Source organism: Sturnus vulgaris, chromosome 6 (assembly GCF_052056855.1).
Source record: "Sturnus vulgaris isolate bStuVul1 chromosome 6, bStuVul1.hap1, whole genome shotgun sequence".
Lineage (NCBI taxonomy): Eukaryota > Metazoa > Chordata > Aves > Passeriformes > Sturnidae > Sturnus > Sturnus vulgaris.
In genome coordinates, this window is record NC_142248.1 from 34,084,777 (window position 1) to 34,101,096 (window position 16,320).

The 16,320-nt window shown below is 40.0% G+C and overlaps 1 protein-coding gene across 2 annotated transcripts in view; it reads right to left on the reverse strand.

The window, feature by feature from the left end:
- The window catches only part of CLMN (calmin), a 68,371-nt gene that overhangs the window by 19,231 nt on the left and 32,820 nt on the right, over positions 1–16,320 (reverse strand). The gene's annotated exons all lie outside the window — the stretch shown is intronic.

The window sequence follows — 16,320 nt, forward strand, 5'->3', positions numbered from 1 at the left end:
ATAAGGTCCAGTTTCAGTGCTTTATTCAATTTCTTTGCCCAGGCATGAACTATACATTTGTAGATGCACTTTAAAGGCAGGAGGAAGGAATTTCTCAGTTTTGCAATCTTCAGTGTTCAGCTTCTGAGAGGTGAACATTTATGTGCTGTGCACAGCTCTCCAGTGTTGTCACCCTCTGAGCAGGCAGCTTGACCCTTCTATGTCAATTTATAGGATTATTGTTCTGACACCCTCATGCAGATTGGGCTGGCCTGGATTCCAATGTACTTGCATGCACAAGGAAAACAAGACCAACACAACAATTTTGTCTTCATTCTTATGAATGGAAAAGCTTCATGAAATCCCATCTTCCAGTCTCCTAACTAGTGCATTTAGAATCAAAATTCCAAGTCCCCAGACTGAAGAATCATTTTATTTATACTGCAATAAGACTAGGAGTGCTTGTTCCTCGCCAGAAGTGCTGTGCCCTGGGTGCTGTACAAACAGCTCTTGGGCCAGCTGAAGAGTTTTTAATCACATCTGCCATTTCCTGAATCCATTTCCATAGTGAACTATGGCAAGAGTGTAAGGGGAATTATATTACTGCCCAGCTTTCATTTACCTTCTAATATAAAAAAGTAAACCATATATTTAATATAAATGAAGTAGACTGTCAAAGCAATATTTCATTTTAAAGACAATTATTCTCAAGTGGTTCTCAAGTTTCACTTGAATTAAGGAAATCTGGCAATTTATGAACAAAACCCATTAAAACTAGTTATATGCTAGTATTTCAATTTACTCATAGAGCGTATCAAATATATTTTAAAACCATTTTGTGTTTATTCAGCCCTACAAAAACAGCTAACCTATCTACTGGGAAATCACATTCTCAAAAAGTCTGGGTTGCTTTTATTGGTCAGACTGATTATAGGCCAAGCAGTAGCTTCTGTAAATCAAATTTTAATATTGTTCTTTTTGATCATTTTAACCAAAGGGTCAGCAGCTTCTAATCATATGTATAACTGTTTTCCTTATTTTGATGCATTGGAATAGAGCTTTTTCAGATGTACTTTACATCTGTCACTGATGTCCATTCAGGCCTTTTAAGTCGTCTTATACCATAAAGCCTGATTTTCTCCAAAATTGGTTAAAAAAAGTCATTACCCTTTAAGTGCTTTAGAAAACATAGAAAATGCCAAACTAATTATTGCTGTTGGCTTTTCTTTTAAAAAGTCTTAGAAGAATGTGCAAAGATTTGAAACAGCTCTCTAGAAATGAAACTGTAAATTATATTAGGACTCCAGAGTATCTGTAAAACACCCACAGCATTTACCACCTACAAATCCCAAAGTACAATAAACTGAGAGATGTGTCACATATTTCTTGGGCTGCGCTTTCTTCAGCACCTCAGCTTCAGAACTGGGTTTCCATGCACTCACTCCCACAGCCACAGCTGAGCAGCAGAAGTGCTGTGTGTCACCCAGGGTGTAATTTCAACAATCGAGCTGTTAAAATTAACCTTTGACAGTGGGTGGAGGTTAAGGCAGAATTGTTCCCAGATATTTCTTTCTGTTCAAATACAGGTGTGGGTGCAAAGGGGAAGGCAGAACAGGCAGAGGAGCTAGCAGCAGGCAACAGGGCCACCCATTAAACTTGTCTGACGTGCTCAGGAATGCTTGGATGGGCACCAGTGCCAGGTGTCAGAAAATAAAAAGGAGACCTTATCAAACGGGCTGGATATATAGATTTCCAATGTCAGCCAAAATAAAAAAGGAAACAAGGAAAGGTTCACAGAAGCAAGTGTAGTGTTTCCTGGTATCATCAGAGGCTTGGATTCTTGTCGTCAGTCACTTTGGCAACCTTCACTCTCAGTGTAAATAAGGATGCAAAAGAGAGCTGTGTTTATTTACAAATCATCCATAAAACTAAGTGCACACAGGCTCCTAATTTTGCTGCAGAAATTCTGCCATGATGCAAATCAGGAGTTGCACATATGCCTCAAAGGCTGGGTGAGCCAAGCTGGTATAACTGCTTTGGGAAGCTCAAACACCAAACAAAATAAAAAGGCACATTCAGGAAAGCACTTGCACACATACACAGATTTCTGAGATGAATTTGTCTCTATGGCAAACAGCTTCTTTCCAGGAAGAGTGTTGACCCCAGAATGGGCACTATTTGATTCTGTAAAATTCTAAAGCAACAGTAACTGGAAGGGGAAAAGGAAAGGAGAAGAAATATGTTTATAAAATCCCTAAGGCACACAAACCCCTAATGCAGTCCATATGCTCGATGGCAGAATTAATGGGAAAAGTTCAGCACAAGTATTTACTGATGTGTGTCTTTAACTGCTATTCTGCTCTGGCATTGTGGACCTCCCAGTTTCAGTACAGCCCCTCTTCTCCACAATCTTTTCATTTAAGACAATTGTAGAGACTCTATAAACTTTATGCAGCTTCTATAAATTATATAGAATCTTTTTTACTCCTTCACACCTAATATTATATAAAAGTGAAGAAAATCATTCAAGTCCAAAGTTCCTATACTTTCATATATAGTTTACTAAAACTGCACTGTGTTTACTGGGCAGCTAGAGAGCAATAACACTATTATAAAATAATAATTACACCCACCATATGGCTGGCCTGCACACAAATCCTATACTGGAAAAGAAGGATGCCTGCTGTGAGGGTTGAATTGAAAGATGTAATGCTGGAAAGTGGTAAAAATTCAGGAATTGCCTTTTTGATTCAGCTCAGCTCAGACCTTGATACAAGAGAAAAATTAGAGACAAATTCTGACCACTTACAGAAGCTGGGTCTTCCACACTCCTCCAGTAAGCCCAACTACAACATGCTTTCACAGCAGAATTTGGCAGAATTTGGCTCAGCCCCAGTAACTGCACCCTAGTCAGTATTCAATATTCACTGCTTTGTAAAATCTTATGGCAAAGGCAACTAATTCATCAAAGAGTAAAACTAAGCTAGTTCACAAACCACTTGGGCAAAATTCAAAGTTAAGCTGCTAATGCACAAGGTAGTTCAGCTGCTTTCCTGTGTGGCACTATTTCCTTCCCCATCAGTCTAGAAATTCCTCAGGCATTTGCTAATGCCATTTCTTCCCCTCCAAAATCTCCTCAAAGGTCACTACTGTTTGCATCACCTGCAGGAAGCTGATCCCTAAGAGCCTCTGTGTTCAACAGCAAATTGGAGATAGCAAATATTGATTTGCTTCTAAACACTATTTATTCTGTTGTTGTAGAACCAGTTATGAATAATCCTCTGAGGCACACCACCATGGGGCTGGGCACTTCAAGGGACTAGTAAACATGGAAGCTGATTTGAGTAGAACACTTGTCAGTGTGTAATTACATAGCTTCAGGAAACTGCTTGATTTGCATGTATGGATATTACTCCCAAAGCAAAGCAGAAGGTCACTTAAATTTGCTTCCAAACCTATTAGCATTTCATCCAGGATATCATCATCAAATGACGTTAAAACCATCACAACAGGTAGATCCACTTATGACTTACCTTCTGGACAACTTGCCAAGTTCCAGTTTTATAAAAAGCACAAAATACAGCTTCCTTCTTTCTACCACAAGCTCAACCTCTACAGATACATTAGTTATTAACGAGAAGCAAGTCTTCAAGATGGAAATGCTGGTGCTGGCCATCTAACTGTGACAGAGGATGCTTTAACCACCCTTGGCTTCAGAGGCAATAGCTTGCCAGGATAATTGCCTCATGTTCACCTCGTAAGTACCCGGTGGCCATCACAGAACCAGTTCATAATGTGCATGGCTCTGGATGTATCCCAGCATTTGCCAAAGTCTTTGATCTGAAGAAAATGACACTTCTTATTACACAACAAAAATATAGGGGAAAATGTATGATAATTAAATACTACAGCCTTACTGCAAAGTGGAACATGGTTTAGACACCCTGAGTCTGGGGAAATGCAAATTTTCTCCTGCCTTCCTCACCTCTAAGCCCACATTCATAGAGTTAAGCAGTCAATCAGTCTCTAATGAACACACATTGAACAATCCATTTTCAAGCTCCAGGTCACTAAATAAAATGAGAACTGGATTTTAAACTGGGCTTCATGGTGTTCCTGCACTGTGACACAGCGTAGGTATTTCTGATTACTAGGCGTCATACTAACAAAGCTGAATACTCCTTTCTCTGCAAACACTGTTCACAAAGGAAGCTAGACTGACATCTTAGAAAATGGATTTTACCTAAAATTGCTCATTTGAGATGATGACAGATGCAAGTAATCGCTTATGGGCAAATAAATACCATGCCATTACTCAGAGTACTCAGTGGTCAGGCACTAGATACAGGATGCTGGTGATAGACACCGGATACGGACAGCCCTGAGGAAGTGCAGATCCTTGTCTGGGAGACCTTCCACTGTTCAAATACAATATGTGGGACAAAGTTCAGGTGCACAGCCCAAGGACAGAGCAAGCAACACATCTAACATGGGAAGGATGATTAAATGTACTGTAACAAAAGCAAAAGGGGAGTGAGCAAGGGAGACTGGGTGCGGGGGTAGCAACCGACAGCAAAAGAACTGGAGAGTTTTAGGTGAAATGTGGGCAGGGGAAAGTGCAATTACATTTTGTACTTTTATTTCATCTGAACAGAGTTACATTAAACACACTGAACTATGAATGGTCAGAGACATAATTTCTATTGCATGTTTTCACAAGAGGATGAAAACATAGCTCACAACATTCCTCTTGAGTATATGGTGCAGTTCAGCAACACTGCTCTGTAAGCACTCAGTACTTGCACATAAAAATCTCCATATTTGTAGGAGTGTGAATTTTAAAGGCATAATCAAAATATAAGGAATAACCTTAGCCAAACTGCCCACAAAATTAATTTTATAAGCTTATGAATTCCTGCGAATTCTGTATTTTCCTTGTGCTTAAGAAACCCCCAAACAGCTTAGAAGATTAATATAAATTTTCTGTTTGATCTATGCAGGGGTTGAAGGCTTTGTTGTGTACCATATGCCAATTTGATGTAATCTGGAGCACATGAAATATTAAATCTTAAAAACCCTGGTTTTCTAAAGGAAACATTAACTACACTATATAACATGAGTCTGCTCTCAAGTTACCTCTTATGAACAGGGCCTCTAAGCCCTCCAGATGAAGTTGTTAAGTTAATTGTTTGTTGAAACTGACCCATTTATTAGGGTCCTTATTAAATTTCTATGGCAGGTGTTGAAAGCTTGAGGCTTTTTCATTCCATCAAAGTTGCAGAGTCCAAGTCCTATTGGCTCAAAATCCTTTAAAACTTAGGTTGATGCTGCAGAACACAAACGTTGTAAGATCCCAAGCATTACATTTTCATTAGATGCAGCTAAACAGGTTTCTTTTGGACTTCAGTGTCTGGTTATAGCCAAATATTTACTACTGCAATTGGTATATTAAGATTACACACACCAGACAAATATTACAGCATGAATATGAGATTTCTAAAAATCTCTTAGTGCTTCAATCCTCATAATGTCTGAGACAGATGTTTCTCTTACCAAGAATTAGATGAATTTACTTGTAAATTCTATTGGGCTTTGGAAGAGAAATCCTACATGAAATATTACTATTAGAGCTGATCAAAATAGCTTCCAATAAGAGGGATTTATATTTTCCCTTGAAAACTAATTTAGTAGTGGCAGATGGTAAAGATTCCCCTCCATGTACCCTTCAATCACAGAGCAAACATCTTTGTTCACATGACTCTTTATAAACATGGGAAATGTTATTGAACAGATTAACAAAATTTCTCATTTACATACCAGGAATGTTATGAAATAAAATCTGACAAGGTTAAAAAAGAGAAATACAATTCTGTTCTGAACACTGAATGAAATAGCCGTCAGAGTTTACTGTGAAGATTGCTGGACCCAAATAAAGTATTAATTAGGTTAAATTCAATGGGTTTGAAATGGATCTAGAAAGTGACTTAAGTGTTGATACAGCAAGGGGTTTTCAGGCTGTGCAGAATACCTCTTGTGGTTTATTACACACTGCTCAAGGACCATAATACCTCCTTCTGTGTGTGAAGAGAAACAGGATTTGCTGTTACCACCAATTGCCATTAGAAGAAATGCAACAACCACCAATAACGTCATGGTTCAGGAGATGTTCCGTGCCCAGAGTTCATGATGTTCCAGTGCTGTTTGCTGCACTAGTTCTGGCTTCTCCAAATGGTTTGCCTCCTGGGACTGCTGATGTTTCTTGAGGCAACTGAGGCCCCAGCTCTGCAGTGGGCAAAATATCCCACCCCTGTCATTGCTGGCATATTGAACTCTGCTTTAAAGCACAATACTTAATTTCAATTTCAGCCTCTTGCACCTTTTCTACCTACTTGAGTATATTCTGTCAGATTCTCTGCACTTGCTCAAAAGTAAAATCAGGAGTGCACTTCTGAAACTAACAAAATCATAGCCAGGTACCAGTTAGCCCTATCTTTTTATCAGTTAGAGAAATGGCTCTTGTATAAAGTTCACATTGACACGGTTTTACTAGCACAGACCGTTCCACAGCCATATCAGTATCTATGTATCACTCCTAAGTGATCCCTGGCAAGATCTCCACTCTCATCCTGTGGCATCTAAAATGGAAAATACATCATCCTCCAGAAACCATCCTACATCCAGCAAGTAAGGGCTAGTCACAGAGTCCAGTCCATTCCATCTCCACTTTGCATTTACCTTTACTTGTTATGGCAAACCTAGAAAGCTTAAACTGTGAAGCATTCCTCATTCTTCACATTTTTTCATTTCTAAAAAAAAAAAAATCCGTTTGGCTGGTTAACTTTGTTAAGACATCAAAATTTGAAATGCAGTAAGATATTCTGCTATACATCAGATCTGACAACAGTGCTAAAGCCTGAATAATTTGAGATGAGCAAAGAAGCCAAACAAAACCCACATTATGTGTCAGGGTTATTTCTTGACATTCAGAATCAAATGAGAACTAGAACATGCCCAGAGTCCCATTGTGTCCTATATTTGTCAGTTAATGTTAACAGTTGGTGTTTAACTGTATTTTTATGCACTGGAAACCACTGTAATTAAATCTACGAGTAGAATGAAGAAAACACAGGTGCAGGGGACTGGAGACAGGTCCACTTTCCACAGAAGAGTCCCAAGCAGTTTCCTGAGCTTCTTTAGACAAATCAATCTTTAACACAACATTTGAACTTTCCCCATTATTAAACAGGATCTTTAAAGCACCACAGGATGGTACAGAAAGGCTGAGAAGACAACTGCCAGAGATGTATAATCTTCTTTGGAATTTGCCTTTACCTGAGAGAAACTTAAAAGACGGTAGCTTCATCTTCTAAACTCAGGTAAGGAAAGGCAACCACAAACATGACAAAGAACTACCTTGCAAAAGCTTTGAAATCACAAAGAATTGCTTGTTGGGGTGCTGGTGGCTTCTGGATTTCTCTTGTCTCCTTCCCCCATTGTTCCCAAAAAACTCAAGATTGCCCAGCCAATACGTTATCCAAACCAAGGAATGCTTACAAAGCCTTCTGGACACCACAGCACTAGAAGAGGTTCAGAAGTAAAACTTAATTATATTTGTGCAGTACTGAAAGAGCAGTAATGAAAGATGAAAAGAGTAACCCAATGCAGGCACCACCAAAACCTAGTGGTGTGCTCAAGACAAGGAGCAGCCTTGGATGGATATGCAGAATCCAGAGCCACTTCTGCCTCTCTCCCACTTATTCTTCCTTTTAGTGTCTCTTATCAAAGCCAATAAGCAGCATGAAGAAACAGAGTGAGGATCATGGTAATCAGGTGAATATTAGAAACATGCAGAAATACATGCAACTCTAAGAGCAAAAGATTGAAGAGATTTACGGAGATTAATATTAACTAGAGAAAAATCCTCTGGCTTTGAAGGAATAAGCAGATGCTTTGTTCATTGTGGGCCAGACATGTGATCTGAAGTAGAGGGTACAAGACTCTTTTGGAGGGACAGAGAGGAACACAAAACCAAAACACAGTTACACTATATACACTATATAAGGTGCTGTACTGCAGCACAAGGCAACCACCATTCAAAACTGGATGAAGGCAGACTGTAGGCTGCCAGCATTACATTAAAATGGATAAAACGCTAAACTACAGTAGAAACCCTTTTTAAGATTCATTTTATAAAATGCAAGAGCCTAGCAGTGAGCAGTAGATACTCCTGAGGAGTTGCCATTTGACTTAAATGACCTGTTGGGAGGTATTCTAGGAGGCTTCAAGAGAGTTACTCCTGCTTTTCTAGAAAGGGTGGCTGCCACAGAAGAAGTTACAGGCAGACTAAGGAAGAAAAAATTCCAGGTGTTCAGCGAAGTTAATAATGCAGTCTCCCCCACAAGACCCCAAGCCTGGTCCCTCTAGCACTAACACAGGCTTTGTAGGCAGCACAGCAGAAAGTCTGGTCCCCTCTGCACCCTGGTGAGCATTGCTTTAGGTAGCACAAGGAATTGGGAGCTGCAGGTCCTGGGTATTATTCTGGGTGATGCTATCCAGCTACCAAAAGTGAGCAGATAAATTATTTTTGTAGCAATCTCTCCTTTGCTCCAGCAGGCTCTAAGAACCAGGTTATAATGTATGGACGTAGTTCAGAAACAGTATTGGCACAGCTTACCAGTTAGTCAAAACTAGAAGGTATCAGACAAAATCTTGGATTGTGTTTGGCTTAAAGTCTGCAGTAACACTCAGAATCCCAGTTTTTCCTGAGTCTCCCAGAATGTGAAAATGCAGTCCTTAAGTGACTGACTGATGCTTTTGATGGAGCTCCACACTTTTAGCTATATACCTGAAGGCAGGTTTGAACAAATCTGCCAGAATGAAAACCCAAGGAAGAGCAATGTGTGTAGGAGCTCTCTTGTTCTGAGAATCCAACAATAAAATAGTACCATTTTATGGCATTAAACCAATGTCATCAAACACCACAGTACAGGAAGCTGTAGATACTTCATGCATCTTCAACACTGACAGTCTAATGCCTCCTCACTTTGTTATTGAATAGTTCACCTGTAGCTTCCAGGACAGCCACCACCTCTCTACCTTGCTATTTTTTTGCAGCTATTTTCCAAATTTCAAATGAAAACATGGCAGGAACCATGAAAATTCACACTCCATATCCAACATGGAATATCCACTCAGAAGAAAAGGCAAACATAAAAGAATTTGGATTGAAGTGCCAAGCAAATATCTGTGTTGTTTATGGACATTTCCAAAGACAAAATTTACCAGAGAGATATTTCTCACGTTACAGTATTATTCATAGCAAGAAAATCTTCTTTCAAGCAAAACTCCTGCTACCACATAACTATACTTTGTGTCTGCACTGTACCTTCAGCCTCATCAGCTCTGTCATCCTCCTTATCACACTTTTTCATCCCTGGGGACAAGACATAGCATTGTCTTCTGTTACAAAGAAGCAAATGAGAGTAGCTTCAGAACTTCAGGGACCAATTATCACGCAAGCAACAAGCCCTCCCTTTAATGCAATCTGCAGTGCTCATATGGCATTATCACATCTTTCCAAAAGCCAAGTTTAAAATAAAAAAATAAAAAACAAATAAAAAAAAAAACTTATGGGAAAAAAAAAAAAGCTTATGGAAAGAGCATGTATTTTGTTGCTTTGAACTGTGTCCAGCATGCGTAACGATCCCTCCTGAGATGTGTTTAAGAGATAACACTTCAAAATGGGACACAAGCCATTTATTTGCTGTATTAGCTTGCACTCAGAAGTTAACCTGAAATTCCAGAGAAAGACAGACCTTCCAATATATGTCATGGTCCCTAGCAAGAGGAATAAAGGCATTTTGGCATGAGAGGGAGGACCAGCACAAGGGAGGGTGTCAAACCACATTTTGGCAGCAGAGCTGTCCCACTGTGTTCAGCAGCCCTTGGCCCAAGAGCACTTACAAATACAAACACTATCACGAGCTCACTCTTGCTCCCCATGTTGCACTGCCTTGCATCTCTCACCCCAAGCCCTAACAACAGGATTCTGTTTAGTGCATGTTCCTCCTGGCTTTTTATTCATTTGCCATATGAAATCAGGAACGTTGTGCAATGGGAATAACGCAGAGCATGAGGGCTGACAGCATTCCTGCTGCTGTAGGAGTCAGAAGAGCTCTAATCAGTCAGCTCCTGTTCTGCCTCTTTTTCCTCTCTCTGACAGGCACACCTCTCAATTTCAGCCCAGAGGAATGCTGGTATGTGCTGGATATGGTTAATAGGTGATACCTCCACCTTCTTTAGGCCTCCCGTTGCCTTTAGAGCTGGAACATGCATAGAACACCAGGAAAAATCAGTCCCTTAGCCTTGATTTTTCTTCATCCATTGGAAATGAGATGGATGGATGGATGAACAGCAGAAGAGGACACTGCTGCTGTGAGGACTGCACACGCCAGTTCCTTATGGCAATCCAGGAAAAGACACCAAAAGCATAAGGAAGGCTGCACTGCACACAGACCCTGATGGCTGAACACTTTGTCACCAACACTGAGATCAGGTGAGCTAGTACCAGCACGGGCATTGGCACTGAGGGTGAGTGGGATGGCCAAATCTCCTCACTCAGGCCCTGTCTGTGCTCAGATTTAGAGATTTCAAAGCTGTTTTAGGACTGTTCGTATGTGACCTGTACAAGATTCCTTTATAAGAATCTCAGGTATCTCACAGAGCTGTGTTAGAGCCATTCTGCCTTTGCATGGTGCTTTCAGCTGAGAAGCTTTTGCAGATGGTCATGGTCCTGTGCAGCAGTGCCTGGCTCATGCCATCCAGCAACTGCTTCGCTTTGAGAGCCTGGTTTTAAGTTGAGAAGCTTAACTCTTGTGAGGAGTTTCTACTCTTTGTATGAAATGACTCAAAACAAGCAAAACATTTCAGGAATATGAGACATGACTCATGGATTTTGAGAGCCAGAGTTCACATAGCCCATTGTGTGTCATTTTGAGATAATGGAAAGGCATTATTAAGTATTCCAAGGACTCTGGCAGGCTTGAAAAGTGCATGGCAATAAGCACCATCAAAGAGCTTGCAGCACTCATAGTAGAAGCAAAGTCAGTCCACAGAATTGAGTCATCATGACTAAAACATGATCATACAATCAGCTCCCCTCAGGATTAGAAGCACAATGAAATGTTCATAGAGAAAAAAAAAATCAGGAATGCAGCAACCTGATTGCAGCCTCTTGCATGGCAACAGGAAAACACCAAGTCTTTAAGCAAAATATGCTACTTTGAAACTGAGGTATCATTAAAAAAAAAATTACTCTCAACGCAAAACAGCATTTAGACTCTACTACAAAACATTGCTAGGAAGGTCATGGATACCATAATATGACCTCTATCAAAAAAATCCTATGTTAAGTATGTCAAGGAGAAGGCTCAAAATTTTAAATGCCTGTGGGAATTCCTTTCAGGCCTAGGGTAAATTTTCAGGCTCTGTGCTTCTCATCTGTAACAGTGAAATCATTTGAAGCCAACTTCAAATTGAACCCACAAACATTGACTGCAAAGTCAGGCCCTAATGTTTAGAAAATAAGGAATTCAGAAGATGACTTTCATGATTCATCTATGCAACAATACCAAAACTGCTGATCAATAACATCATTTGCACAGCCAAGGAAGAAATGCCAATGGGACTTGATACAATAGTGTGCCTGTCTTGTGCTAGCTTTGTTTGCACCTGTATATTGATCCCAGTGCAGTAAAGCTGTAAAGACAGAAAACACCTTTTACCTACTAACCCTGGAAGTTACAGAGCAGAAAATGTTACACCTAAACTTCATCAGCAGGCCATTCTTCCCTTGCTCACCAACATGACATTCATAAGAAAGTCACCAGAAAAGTCAGGATGGGAATTTTGTTTTAGTGTAACTTCACAGAGACTTTTCATGGTTATCTTCTAGTTTATTTTTGCCATTAATAATTATGACTGCAATTTAGCTGTAAGAATGGCTTTGAAAATATACTTTTCCATTTCAATTTATTTCTACAGCTGCAGAATTACATTGTTTAACTTTTCTTTCTTAGGTGGATTTCCTTTGGCTTTGGCTCCCATTTAACAAAGTAACAAGTTTACAGAAAACAGCCTTCGCAGTTTCAGTGGATTAGCAGAGTAAAGCCTAACTTGATTGAAAAATAACTTCTCTTGATGTTGCTTTACTGCCAGTCAGCTCACACTATTGCCTACAGCTGCATCTGGCAGACAGACCAGTAATTTCACTTTTTGTTTGTTTACAAATGGTCAGCAACAGCAACACCAAGAACATGAACACTCTTCATTTTCTGTGGTGTGTGCAGAGTAGGTGGGAATCCTCTAAGAGGAGACATTGTCAGAAAAGGGCTTTGCTGCTCTGCTGGAGATCAGCAGTTGACAAAAGCGAAGAAAGCATGTATGGACCAAAGACAGCAACATAATTACTTACAACTCCATGCCAGATGAAACACGTGGGTGGCAATTAAGTACAAAAAGCTTGTCAGAAATCCCTAAGCACATAATTTAATCAGGATTTGATGCTATGACACCACAACATGCTGCACACCTCTTTAAGGTCTGCAGAGCCTTCATTCCTCACTCATCTCACATCCTGCAGTGTCCTGGGCACAGCTGTGTCCCACAGAGGCTCTTCCTTGACAGCACCCACAGCTCAAGATAGGCATCAGGATTTAGCTTTTATTCGTCTGCTAAAACAAACAGATTTAATCTGTAGATCATTTCATTATAAATAAAATATTAAATAACAGTTACCCTGTTCTCTCAACATTAAACAGATTTAATTTTATAGTTGTTTTTTGTAGGATGGCCACATTAAACTTCACACGTGCAAGCAAACAAAGACTCTTTGACATTAACAGATGAGAAGAAAAGATCATGGATCATTCAAATTCCCAAGACAAATCTTGTCTGCCTCTCCTACCTTAGCCAGAAAATTAAAATTGGAGATAACTGGTGACTTTTACAAATACCAGTATTGGCTCATATGCCTCTGCTGGAAAAGCAACAACCAATTGATTTACTTCTGTGACCACTAAACATAGGATTTTAAAGCTTAATTATATAAATCCTTCCACTTAGACACTTTTAGACCACTCTCTCCATTAAAAAAAATTAAAATATATAATCAGGTATAGAAGTACAATTATATAGCAAAGGACATATTTTTGTCACAGACAACATACAGAGAAATAAAAACTTTGAGTTTATGAACAGATTAAAATTTACAAAATAATGACAAAAAGTACTTAGACAAGTTCATACTATTTACAATTTCAACAAGGATCTCCTTGCATAAAGAACATAAACTTTGCTCACTAAGTGAGATACAGCTGTCTTCTAGAGAACTTCACTGGTAAGGAAGCTGCCAAGGGGTTAAGAGACAAAGTCATCTGGTTTCAGAAGGAATTGCCAGTCCAAGGAAAAACTTTCTGCTAGTATAAACTGACGCTTTTCCTCAGGATTTTTAGACACTCATAAAATTGATCCGTGCAATTGCAGGGTCAAACACAAGAAATTATCACTATACTGATTTTACAAACAAGTTCCATTTGATTGATTTGTCTGATGTCATATAAGAAGCCAAGTTACATCTCAAGCCTTGCTCTTTTAAATCACAGTTTGCATGGTATGCCAGGATGTGCTTAGAAAGCACTGATTTGATTTGAGTTGCTATGCAAGAGATGGATCTTTGAAATGCAGCTTGTGTGGGCCCTTTTCTTAATGAAATCCACTGAGATACTGAACTCCACAGTTAAAATAGGTTTTACCATACAGGTTTGAAGCGAATGAATTTGGAGCAGAATGTACTTGCTATAAAAAGTAAGGGGAAAAAAAGTCTTCAAACTTAACATTTGTCCCAAGAGTCACATAAATTTTCATCTTTCAGGGTTGTCTTCCAGGGAAACTAATGTTTCCCTGGAAACATGTTTCTAAATACAGTTGCTCCACTCACATCTTGTACTAACAGTTTGTTCTTCAAGTACAGAGATGGGCTAATCAATGCTGAGTTAGTATCCCTCAAACTTGCCCACTCTAGTCAAATTCCAGAATTTCTCAGGATCCACCTATTTTTAATAACTTAACATTATGTAACAAACCTAACCTGTGGTTCAAGTTACTTCCAAAAGTCAACACATGCAAGTCCTCATCTCATACTTTAGCAGTAGCCCTAAAACATTTTTAACCTCTGGCATAAAAATAGAGATGCACGACTAATGACTCTTCCAGTCTGAGGCAGCTGGTGCTCAGCCAGGTACCAGAGCATTCCAGGAAAGGGACTGTATGCTGACTTCATATCATGCCTGGCACACTGGAGCACTAATCACTTCCAGAGCTGGACCAGTAAAGCTATGATGAATTACACATTTCCCAGGAGCTCCTGGGAACCAGTGGAGGAAATCTATGAAGTCACCATGGTGTGTGGTTTCCCTCCTTACCCAGGCACTAATGTAAGCATTAGTCCCAGTTTCCTCATGGATAAAGCATAAATGCTGGTGAATATTTCACTTCTAGAGTGCAAGAAGGAGCTGCATATTTCCAACATTCCTTCTGGTTACCCTGCATTGAACTTCTTGCCAATATCCACCTACAGCTAGAAGGCAGCGCTGGTCCTGGCATGTTTCCTAACAAGATCTCCATGTTGCAGTGGGTTTGGCAGAGTGTAATTGCTGTCTTGTGTCTCTGCCTAGAAAGAGCTGGCTCTGAAAAGCCGTCACTGGGTGATACCAGCCTTTGCCGTGTCATCTTTATGCTCTACCAGAACAGTGGTGCTGGAACACATCATGCTAATCTCTTGTCACTACTTACCTGGCAGATGGATATTTTTGGTGACAAACAATTCTTTTATCTTTTGATACAAGAGTGGTGGCAAGAGTAAGATTATTTGATCTTAGAAGAAGCAAAGACTTAGGATTTGACAGAATAATTTTTTCTCTTTGTGTGAGGTATCTCATGAGTGGCACCGAGACACTAATTTGCTGTCTCTCCCAGCAAAAGAACTACGGAAGATCAAATGAAAACACCAGGGCACAGGTTTAAAAACAAAACTAAGGGAATTGCCTCTTCACATAGTTCACTGTTGAAGTCATCATAGCCAGACACTGAGGATTCAATACATTTAGTGAGAGCTTAAGGGAAGGCACAGTCGCAGAAGGGAAATTCACCCATGTTGTTCACCACCAAATTCCCTCCTGGCTCTGAAAGTCCCTGTTTTGCAAATGGTTGCAACTAGACGAGGAAATTGTGAAAACTCTTGCCCTTTTCTTATACTAACTAGATACCCCCTTTGGCACTGTCAGAGAGAGATACTTGGCTGGGCAATCCTTTGTGTGAGTACATGCCTCCAGCACATTCTCCTATACTGCAGTGGATGAGTCTCAGCTGTGGGACATGCCAGAGAGAACTTGGACTGAAGGCACACTGACATGTTCTAGGCTGAAGCAAAAGACCACTTCAGAAAAAAGGCCCTGGGAGGTAGAGAAAAAGTGAGAAACCTTTGCTTTTCATGCTTGCATAGCAGTGGCAAGGCAAGAGGCTTGGGTTTGGTTTTTCTTTTTTCCTACAGTAGGACTTCCAGCACTGCAGATAAGTAGATGATTGTTACCATACCTGACATCAATTTACAGTCTTCTTTGCATGACCTTGTATGGTCCCACCCTTAGACAGACTGAAATATTAAAAAAAAAAAAAATCAGGGAGAAGGAAGGACCTGGATAAAACAACCCTTTTGGCTTCCTGCTCCAAGAGCCTTTCACTCACTTTTACTGGTAAAAACTAACACACCTTGTTAAAGTCAACTGCTTCAACAAATTATTTTATTAATTTAAAACGTACTAGCCTATTTATAAAACAGCTGGCCTTGTTAAACCAGCTGTCTGTTATTAAAACAGCCATGAAAAATTTCTGCAGTGCATGCATTACATGGGACAGCTATCACAGAGCCCAAGGGTGGGAGACAAGTATTGTCATCCCAAGCTGGACACTCAGAAAAACCCCAACAGTAAGCATAAGAACCCAAGTAAATAAATAGGTCTCCTGTCACACCCTGAAGGTTGCCACCACCCAGTGCTTGCCAAGGAAAGCACATTCCAGATACGGGGCCCTTCCTGACTGCCACAATTACTCCCAGAAACAGGTCTAACCCATCAGGCTCCAGATCTCTGTGGGAAATCAAAAGCCAGAAATAAAGTCAGGAAAGTAACACAAAATTATTCTCAGACGCCACAGAGAATATTTTTAAACCAGAAACAGTCTGCTCAATGTGGACTAGAAGCAAAGAGCAGTTACTTTCTCTTACCC